A 10936-nucleotide genomic window follows, 5' to 3' on the forward strand; every position below is an offset into this window, starting at 1 on the left:
AGCTGACATATACCACAGGATTACCCATGAAACAATCATGGGAGAGCTAACGAGACTAGCTCAACAAGTAGGCAAAAATGGGATAATCCTTGGTGACTTTAATGCCAACAGTTCTCTATGGAAAGACAGGAATGATTCATGCAAATACGGCAACATGGTAGAGACATGGGTTGAGGACGACAATCTCATAACTCGGAACAACGGCATTCACACACGTTATGACCAAGTCCACAACATGAGGAGTACAATTGATCTCACAATTGCCACCAACAACCTCACCTCACATTGCCAATGGCAAGTCCATGATGACACTTGGGGAAGCAATCACCTTCCTATACTCACCTACATAGGTAGCCCACCACAATAAGGGGAGCAGCCCAATCCTCAGCCCACATGGGACTATGCACAGGCTGATTGGCCTAACTTCAGGAAGGTATGTATATCATTCAAAACCTCAGAAATTACCTTGGATAATCCTGATCTTTTGTGCCAAAATCTCACCTAAGCAATTATTGCCGCAGCTGAAAAATCAATAAAAAAATGACCACAAAACTGGCATAACTCCGGTACCATGGTGGAACAGGTAAATAGCAAAAGCTAGGAGAGTGAGACAGAAAGCCCTAAATAGGTAAAAAAGAGGGATAAATCAGCCAAGTTCGAGCAGCCAGGACAAAAGTAAGACAGGTTATAGACGATTCTAAAAATGAGTCATGGCAGACCTTCTGCAAATCTCCAAACGAAAAAACAAATGCTAACAGTCTAGAGCAAAATACACGTAATCAGGGGTAAGCATAAACGTAGAAATTCCCAAGATAGCCAACACCCATACAGTCAAATAGAAAAGGCCAACATTCTAGCCGAGCACTTCTCATATGTCAGCAGCAACAAAAATTGCAGCAAAGAATGCAAACAGAAAAAAATGCTTATGCTTAAGATAACAAAACAGCCGCAAAACAAGCACCAAGAAACAGAGAAGCCAAATATCAAAATGAATTAATATCAATATACGAAAATAGAAATCATATCAAAACAAAAACAGAAATTATGTGAATACCAAACTAACAATACATGAGTCTGAAAGAGGGACAGGTCAGCCGAAATCGCTAAGGCAGAAGGCGACCTCTTAAACACTTAAAGCAACAACAACATACTCGAGAGAGACTTGAGAGAAAATCCCGACCTTGAGGTTCATATACCGACAAAAGAATAGGCCAGGCTCCCTGTCCAGATAGGGCCCGAGGTCGAATAATTAGGCTGTCGCCGTGGCAATTTATCCCTTGTTAAGATTTCATAACGTAGGTTACTGTCTGTTTATCTAATTTGTGACTATTTGTCTGTTAGACGTAATTCAGGCTGTGTGAGGTCAACTTGTATATTTTTTCTTAAAGCCTTAATGCTTTAATTTGGTTTATTGCTCAGTGTTAATGTATATCCTTAAACTTCATCAGTGTAATAATCAATAGTTCAGCACCGTGACACCAATTGCAAATGTTGAATCCCTTTACACAACTGAACTACGGAATCGATTTATCCTTTGTGTTTTACGGAAGCAGGAAGAGTACTCAGGTATTGTGCTTCCGTTATACAAAGGATTGACTAGGTCGATGAGTTTGTGTGTGTGTGTGTGTTAAATTATTGATTTTATTTTAACTATTTTCCTTCTAAAACCACACTATTGTAATCAGTGAAATGAAACGAGAACGAACCATATGATTTTATAGTTAAGTATGAACTATTGTTAGATTTTCGGTTTGGAGTGCAGCTTGTATCTGTTACATCTATATGCTATCATATCCCGGGGTATACGACAGGTTGTTCTTCTTATCGACCACTGATCCTTCTGATCTAGATTCGAGTATTTCTCTGACTGTGGCGTAAAACAATATTCATTTCCATACATTGACATTATCATAAAAAACATAATGGGCATAAATATCGATCTTATTTGAGCTCTGTGTCGTCATGACAAGAGAAGAATACAGAGTTAACTATTGCTGTTGATGATTAGTAATTCTGATTAGGAACGTACACCTGGTGAACAGACCCGTAAAGATTCCGGGTTAAAATAGGTCTTCAGCAACCCATGCTTGCCGTAAAAGGCGACTAAGCTTGTCGTAAAAGGCGACTAACGGGATCGGGTGGTCAGGGTCGCTGACTTGGTTGAAACATGTCATCGATCCCAATAGCTGTATAGTCACAGGATTGTCTGGTCCAGACTCGATTATTTACAGACCGCCGTCATATAGCTGGAATATTGCTGAGTGCGGCGTTAAACGACAAACCAACCAACCAACCTGGCGAACAGCTTTGACGAATATAGACTGTGAAGTCTTACACCTATTGACATTATTATAATCTAGTTAGCGTTCGGGAATATATCTCCAAGCTCTGCAATAATTGTCCCACAGTCACTGCGTAGTGAATCATCCCTTTTGTTCTGCACAAAAATATACAGTTTGTCGTTGTTGTTGACTTATTAGAGCGTTGAGTGGTAGTCAATAACGTTGTGGCAAAACACTCAAGTTAACAGTGCGCTGTATGCTCCTTGACAACACGACAACGTGCTCTGTCAAGCTGAACGGGAATTAGGGCATGAAGGTCTAACGTGAATACGTTACTTGTCTAACAAGGAAGTTGGATATTCCTGGAGTAATATCATGTGCCTCACTTTGTCGTTCTGAAGTAAGTAGAGCGTGATATCCTTTCATTACCTGTCCACAAGAACCTGTCGTAAAACACCCACTTATCATGGATCTCTATTGTGTTTGATTTAATCTAAGTCTTGTAATAAAAGGGAATACATTCATTACAATAATAAAGAATATTAACAGTGGTTCACCTTTTTGGCTTTCGTTACTTGATACCACCTTGCATTAACACATTAACATATTATCTATGCCAATATTATCCTCATACGCCCATATTGAACTTCAATACAACACAGTTGTCATGGGCGTATGGGTTGTTTCAGATACTACTTTGATACAGAATATAACTGAATCAAATGATTATACAATTGCACAGAATTAGTCGCGCTTCACTTTAACACTATTTATGGCTCTTGAAAATCGACGAATGCAAAGAACATGGTAAAGGTTAATGTGCAGAGATTTAGCTACTGTATATTGCGTTTGTTCACAATAAAACAACTTGCAGGCATTTATGCAATCAAAACCTTTCGACTGATCCCGTTTTCTACATAACACTTTGGAAAGCAAATGCGATATTGCATGATTTCTTTCATACAGATCCTTCTGCAGCTAGTTCACATATTTTGACAAGTGGTATTAAGAACAAAGACTTATTTAAGGTAAATAGAAAGTGTGTATACAATTTGACACCCAGCAAGATCAACAAAAGATTTGTGACTGTCACCAGAATGTGCTGTGTGAATAGTGTGAAAAGTTTACTAGATGAACAAGTAATTCGAGATAACATTTAGATTTAGTTTAACTGACAGAATCATTTACTGTTCTGAGCTGCCAACATAGGTCTTAACAAAGTGTGTTATCGTTTGTAATAAGAAACGAAATCTTCAGTCATTGCCGAAAAGTAGAGAAATACAACAATTGGGAAACGTGTGATTGTACTCATTACAGTAGTCACAGCATGAAATATATACAAAGACGTGGCAGTGTGTTGTTCAATTAACTGTATCAAAGCATTTGATGACATGCCATAAAACATTTTATGACATGCAATCAGTGAACTGATATGCAAGTACAAATACTTCATACAACTCCTTGTCCACATGTCTTTCTAATTCTGCACTATTCATTGTATGTATTTGTAGGTTGTTGTGTCAGCCAACTCCTCCAGTCGCACGTACGCACTCTTTATTAGTCATGCTTTTAGCAACAAAGCTGTGCTTGACCAGGTCAAAAGTAAAAACACTTGCAGGGTCATGGGAGGCCCAATCGTCTGAGGCGTTACAATTTGCAATGCAGAGTTACGTCACCTTTCATTCAGCCATGTCAGGTATTTAGGTTATCAGCATAATACACATACTTGTGGATTTCGTAAAAGTGGTAAAGGTGCACAAGTTTGGGTTCTCCTTCCACATGAAGCCGACACGCTGTGATATACTGAACAAAGTTCCATTTACTAAAACTTGCCCAAAAGTACAAATGATAGCCATTAAGAATGAATGAATTATTTTATTTCCTCCAGAGTTCAATTCGAAAATCATACATGGGCAAAAACATTATTTACAATTCGTCATTTGTGTTACGTGAGTATCTATAATGAAAGCAGGTGATACAATGTTTATGAATTTACCAGTTGTGAGCAATAGGGATTTTTATGTGTCCAGTAAACATACAAAAGATGTGTAGGTATATTCCATATAAAGTACATTGAGCAAAAAGGCAGTATGATGTATTCCAAATAATTATAATTCATTTCGTCAGTTAAGTCATGAACACCTGCACCGAGAACCAATTAAAGCATATCAGCATCAAGCTTATCAATCAAGCCTAAAAAAATATTGAACATAAGACACTTAGTATTTACACTGCCAAAATATTGCAATCATAGTCATAGTAATGTCGATTACAATGTTTGCATTCTTTCGAAACTTTTGCTCTTGATCCGATTTTAAAAGGTCATCAATGTGGATAGAGATGCATTATATTTTGAAGAACATGCATTTGTAAGCGTGTATGAATTTTATGACACGTGAGAGAGACCTGGTCTCTCACCTGTTATGGGTCGGGAACGCCAAATCTGAATTTCAGATAATCCCGGGAGTGCCGAACTCGAGAGATGCTGCTGTTAGTCCCGTGAGTGCTAAATATTTCTTTTCCATATTTTGACACCTGTAGCAGGGTGGAGGTCAAAGTCGTCAATCATAGTGAATTAATTCATTGTCCTGCTTTTGAGCAACACGTCATGACTCCTTCTTTACAGGACAAGTTACTGCTGATGATTATTCAACAATATTTGACAGAGTCAGATTTGTCTGTTGTAGCATCACCAAACTTGTAGAATACAAGTGATTAACTCAAGTGGCACTATTGGTGAGTCTCCATTTGTTGGCATATAAACTAACTGAATCAAGTGATGGGTGTAAGCTGCTAGAGGTTTTAGACAAGAGTGTTTTATCATCGGCCAATAAAACACAGGGTATAAAAATTCCATGAACAGGGAGGAAAGTGTTTGCTTTCCTTAATTCACTCATTAGATCATTTATGAAAACGTGAAAGAACCATGCTTACATAACTCAACCTTGCCTAACACTTTGTTTAGTGGGAAAATCATCAGATCTTTCTCCGTTGTATAATATAAAACTCCAGCTGTCTGTATAGCTATGGAAAAGGAGCTTCATAAAGTTGCCATTGACCCCAAGGTCATATGTTTTGACAAAAAGACCGTCCTGGTAAATACGATCGAAATACTTTTACAATCTAAAACTGCAGCAAACACTTGCGATTCTGTTTCTAGGAATTAACACATTCAAAAACTGTGATTACAAACAAATTGCTTTCTTTTCAGAAACCAAATTGTAAATCACCAGGGTTGGATTTGAGGTTACTGAATTTGTATTTTTCTTTTCTACTTACAATGATTTTCTCTAAGAGTTTAGACAAACACGATGTAAGAGTTATGACCCAGAAGTTACTCGGATCATGTATTTCGCTTTTGTCTTTATGGGCCGGTATTATGATACCTTGTTAAGTACACAATGCGGATGACAGAAGGTAAACACCCTAACAGATAACACCAGGGGTATGTACAAAAGGATTATGACTGATTGGATTGTTTGATGAGTTGATGGTAAGCAGGGGGTATCCAATAGCCTTGGTCATGGTTGATTGATCGTTGGAGTGATTTCATTTCCCTGCTTACGGAGTCGATGTCCTACAATGGTCTCTGCTTTTCGCAGAGACTTCAAAAAAGGTTAAGTCCCCTTTTTCGGCTATTAAATAACTATTTTTGTGCCTTTAGACCCTTGTTAGGCTTTGCATACACGTCTCCTGTATTCAGACTTCAGACACCATTGGGTCTTGTTTCTTTTTCTTGGGTTTCTGTACTACAGCGTATATGTCTGAAACTGACGTTCACACAATGGGTATTTAATATGGTCTTACATTTTTGTTTGTTTGTTGTTTAACGCGGCACTCCGCACTATTCGAGCTATATGACGGCGGTTTGCAAATAGCCGAGTCTGGAGCAGTCAGTCCAGTGCTCGGCCTTATGAGCATCGACCCACGCAAGTGGTATAGCATGACATGCATCAACCAAGTCAACGAATCTGATCACCCGAAACTGTTAGTCGCCTATTATGACAAGAGTGGGGTGCTGAAGACCAATTTTAAGCAGGATCTTGCTACATGTACCTTCATTTATGACTACATCATATTTAAGGATAGAAAAAAATGAGTAAAAGAGATTCAGATCCAGACTTCGACATCAAATATATCAGATGGACTACAAGAGCATGAATTACGGATGTGCCTCACCATGTTGAACCTCTGTATGTTTGCTTTTGTCAGGTTTAGCGTACAGGTTCTCTAAGTTGACGTCAACAGATGGAACCTCCTCCAGTGGTGTGCAAGTGTTCGTCACTGGCATGTCCACACTCGCATATGCATCTGGTAAATTAGTATGATATTTAAATAAATACTGCAAATATCAGTAGCCAAGAAAACATATCCATTTGTGTACGTGTAATAATTAAGCACATGTATAGGAGAGGGGACATTGTAGACTGAGTTCCAATCGCACAATCATCTGATTCCTGTAACGTTTAGAGATACATGCTAGCATGCAGTTACCTGACAACATAAAGTCATCCTCCTGATTGTCAGCTGCGTTCATTGGTTGGACATCGCGTGACCCTTCATACAAGTCATTTTCCACTGAAACATACACAATGAGAGAACACGGAAATACGCCACGTAAATAGGATGTGACAAGGGTACTGTCGTTCAGGTTGATTGGTGAGATGTCATGGGACCTTTATACCCCTCAGTATGTACCAGCTGTATAATAACCATGTAGGATTGCGTGTGTGGCACAGTGCGTCAATAGCCAATGAACCATGGGTTAGAATGACGTCCTGTTCAACAGTTACAGTTTTAATTCTAATACCGTGTTATTGGAATAATGATCAATTAAAAAGCATACCTGTTTTGTTGCCTGTCGTGTTTTGATAAACTGGTGAGCTGGAAGGAGAACAGCAATAACTTTTATGGAAGACCAAAGACTGAAATAATTTTCAACAAACGTCAAAAAGTACAAATTTGGTTTGTATGTGTGTTCTTGCATAAGAATGTGTGTGTTTGTTTTGCGTGCCTGTGTTTGCGTGAGTGTGTTTGTGTGTGTGTGCAAATATGTTTCTGTGCGTTCTGTCTGTGTGTTATTTGTATGTGTGTGCGTGCGTGCGTGCATGGGTGTGTTTCTTTGCGTGTGTATGTTTAATCTGGAATAATAGTTACACTTACGCTTTGTTATTTCGTTCTTCTTTCATATCATTTTGTTGATCTGGAAGAAGACGTTTTCATCATTTAGGAAGTCTTAATATCCTCTGCCGCTATCAAACATTTCATCCTAACCAGAATCAACTCTGACAATCATTGGATGCATATTAATGCGGAAGTTGAAGGTTATTGCAATGTTCAAACTGCCTTTTAAAACTTGTTCAATTTATTGTACATAATTCAAGTCCAAGTTTCATCAGGAATTATCTTAAATCGCAACACAAATACACACGGGCAGCTTTTCTTCTCCGTCTGATACACACGACGCCCACGACAACGACGGTAAACAGAACAGCTCCACCTACTGCCCCAACCACGATGTAGAGATGTTCATCTGTAAATGCTGAAACAGGATATCACGGTTAGTCCAGGTTTTATACAGAACAGCTTGTCAAGGATGAGAGGTTATATAATGTGTGCGATGTGTGGAGAAGTGAGAGACAGTTAAAGCCCCACCCTGACTATAAATAGCCCGCAAGGGGGCGGTGTTTCGGTTTCGAACAATGACTGACAATGTAAACACAACCGAGTGTCGGGAGACGTTTTTTGAAAACCATACTGGAACAAGATCACCATTGACCGTCAAACTTCGTATCAACTTGAATGACAAACCATGGATACAACAAATGGCTCCATATCAAGATATAAGTCAATAAATTTTCTGTAGTTTTATCCTAAAAAATCGAATCGATCGTGTTTGGCGTCTGCATCGATCACAGTGGGCGGAGCTTATTTACGTTTGCGCTATAAATAGCAAAGCACATGGTCATGTGTACATGTGGCACATTTAATGCATTTGTGGTCAAAGTGAATTGTGTTGTATATTTTTAAGGCAGAACAGCAGCAGAACATCAGTTTCAGTTAATGTAACAGTAACGATACTTAAATACGAAATTGACGACGCGATTCTTTCAGTTCAATTCGAAAATTACAGATATTTGTTTAGTTTTGGTCATTTGCATTCAACAGTTAGATTTGTGCCACACAATAATCAGTTTATATTCATCAAACGTAAATTATTACAGAGATTTTTCAACTAGTGTTTAGGAAGGGGCCTAATTTGAAGCACCAGAAGTTGCGCCAATATTTCTCAGCTTGACTACAATAGATGAATATGTTACGTGTATCAACATAACAATGCACATAAGCAACTGGTAAATAAGTAACTGAATATACTTGATGTTTTGGCCTACAGAAGGCGTATCCGGATAATATTGTACTTACGATAAACGAAAACTCCAATACACATATTCCAAGACAACTTTAATTATGAATTTCCTTTATCTTTCACAGAATTTTCACACACAAAACTGAGTTTGATCATTAGATCCACACTTGTCCCATGTATTTTTTGTTCGGGGTATTTGGATACACTTCGCGCACAAGTTTTAAAATACAATCTGGGATCCCTTTCCCGTTTTGTCCACACCAATCCTTCATTTGCTGCAACGTATAATTCCGTTTCTTCAAGTCCAAGTATCTACGATCTCTCCAAACACTTCGTTTATTTAGCTCAGTCCAGAAACACTGTGTTCGAATCGACGAATTTCTGCAACATGGTGGCCGCACCATTCCCTAACTGCGATTGTCTGTGCCGTGTCACGCATGGTTGACAAAAGAAGTGTGAACATACATATTCGGCTTCATCTGGTTCCATCTGCTAGGAGATCGCGAGGTCAGAAAGGGAAAAACAAAAAGTTTTAGAAAGTAGTAAAAGAAATCCGCAGTGCAATCCCAAAGTACCATGTACAGAATATTTTTGAATAATAATATTCACGAAAAATGTTTTTTTCTAAAAGTGCAAATTAATTTATTAATTCATCCCAAGGTCGTAACCCTGATCATGTGTTGGGTATTTGGAAGGAATCTTGTGATGAAGCCGTGAATGAGGCCGTGTGTATAACATTGTTGAATTCAACTGACCAGGAAGGTTGTTGAGGCACATTATGACAGATCTTCGTCATTGATGGAGAAAAAAATGTATCTGAGAGAAACATTGTTGCTTTGAGCTTCGCGACAAAACATGTGTTCATGCCGAAGTAGTTTACAAGAGAGGATGATCTGTGCAGCCAGCGACCTGAATAAGCTTGATGAAAATAATGTTGAAATCCATTTTCTCGCGCATGACAGAATTAATGTGAACAAATATTTATTTGAACATCGTTTCGAAGTCTGTGAGGCTGTCCGTATTTTAATATTCCTATTTCCATTGCGACGTAAAATAATATAATGTTTTCGTATCTTAATTTTGCTGCCGTTGTGGAAAATTGCGCACCGATCTATTAAAAGAAATACTACTAGCTCAACTTTATAATAGAACCAGATCAACTTTATCTTTGTTCCGTTGTTTATTAAAAATTCGCTTCCGAAGCAAAGCGAATCGATCTACATAATAAACAAATTCATAGACTAGATTCTAGTACCAAGTGTTTAAACTTTTTTTTAAATGTCATAAAATAACTTTCACAATTATTGAAAGACATTTTTTGATAAGTAATATATATTTTATCTCGTCCGGCCGCTCTCTGGTTAGTTTAGGCTTGAGGGGAGAAACACATACAAAAAATATGGATGGCCTTATGCAAATGACACTTGGCATGCCAATCAAGAGGGATCTGGGTCACTGGGACCCGCCAAGTTTCACGGATCGAGTTACTTCGGCACGAAGAGCTTCATCGGACAAGTGTGACTTTGCCAAAATACATTGCTACTGGGCAATGAAAAAATGTCACGGAAACGACAAAAAACTACTTTGATCACGTGAAAATATTTTTGACCATTACCAGGGTTTTTTTACACGATCGTTGTCATCCAGATTCCAGATGAAGGCAAGACGAACAGAACGAAGAAAAACACTGTTGAAATCACCGATTACCGTGTATATGTGAGAAATGCTATTCATAAACTGCAGATATACCGTACACCACAGGATAACGATTGTTGCCGTGACACATATAATGTTTTTTTTGTGTTCAATTACACTGTTCATATTCATCACGACAAACGTATTAATTCGTTGTCGTCGGGAGATCTAGAATAGCTCAGAACAAGAACGTCTATAATTTCTGTGTTGGACTACGTTGGATATATCGTGGACATTCCGCGGTATCATTTTATGAAGATGTGAAGACGACATGGCAGGTAGGTTTTGAAACCAAAGACCTACGCGTTTGTTGAAAAGTCTTGGAATCGTTTGGTAGATATTTATATTACCATTAAAACTTACGTCCTTGTTGTCAAACGGCCCACGTGGGTGGGTGTTTACATGACGTCACCCGTTTACGCAATAACCAATGAAATGCGTGTGTTATCATGACGTCATATTGACCTGTCAGATCATTCGTATAAGCTCCGCCCACTAGAGTGCGGTTGTTCCTACCCCAGATGGGGCTTTAAGTAAAAGACTCACTGAAAAATAGTAGCATAGTTAATTAGTCAATAAAGGTTGCGAGCAT

The sequence above is a fragment of the Haliotis rufescens genome, unplaced genomic scaffold (assembly GCF_023055435.1).
Source record: "Haliotis rufescens isolate VD_foot unplaced genomic scaffold, xgHalRufe1.0.p SCAF_87, whole genome shotgun sequence".
In the NCBI taxonomy this organism is placed as follows: domain Eukaryota; kingdom Metazoa; phylum Mollusca; class Gastropoda; order Lepetellida; family Haliotidae; genus Haliotis; species Haliotis rufescens.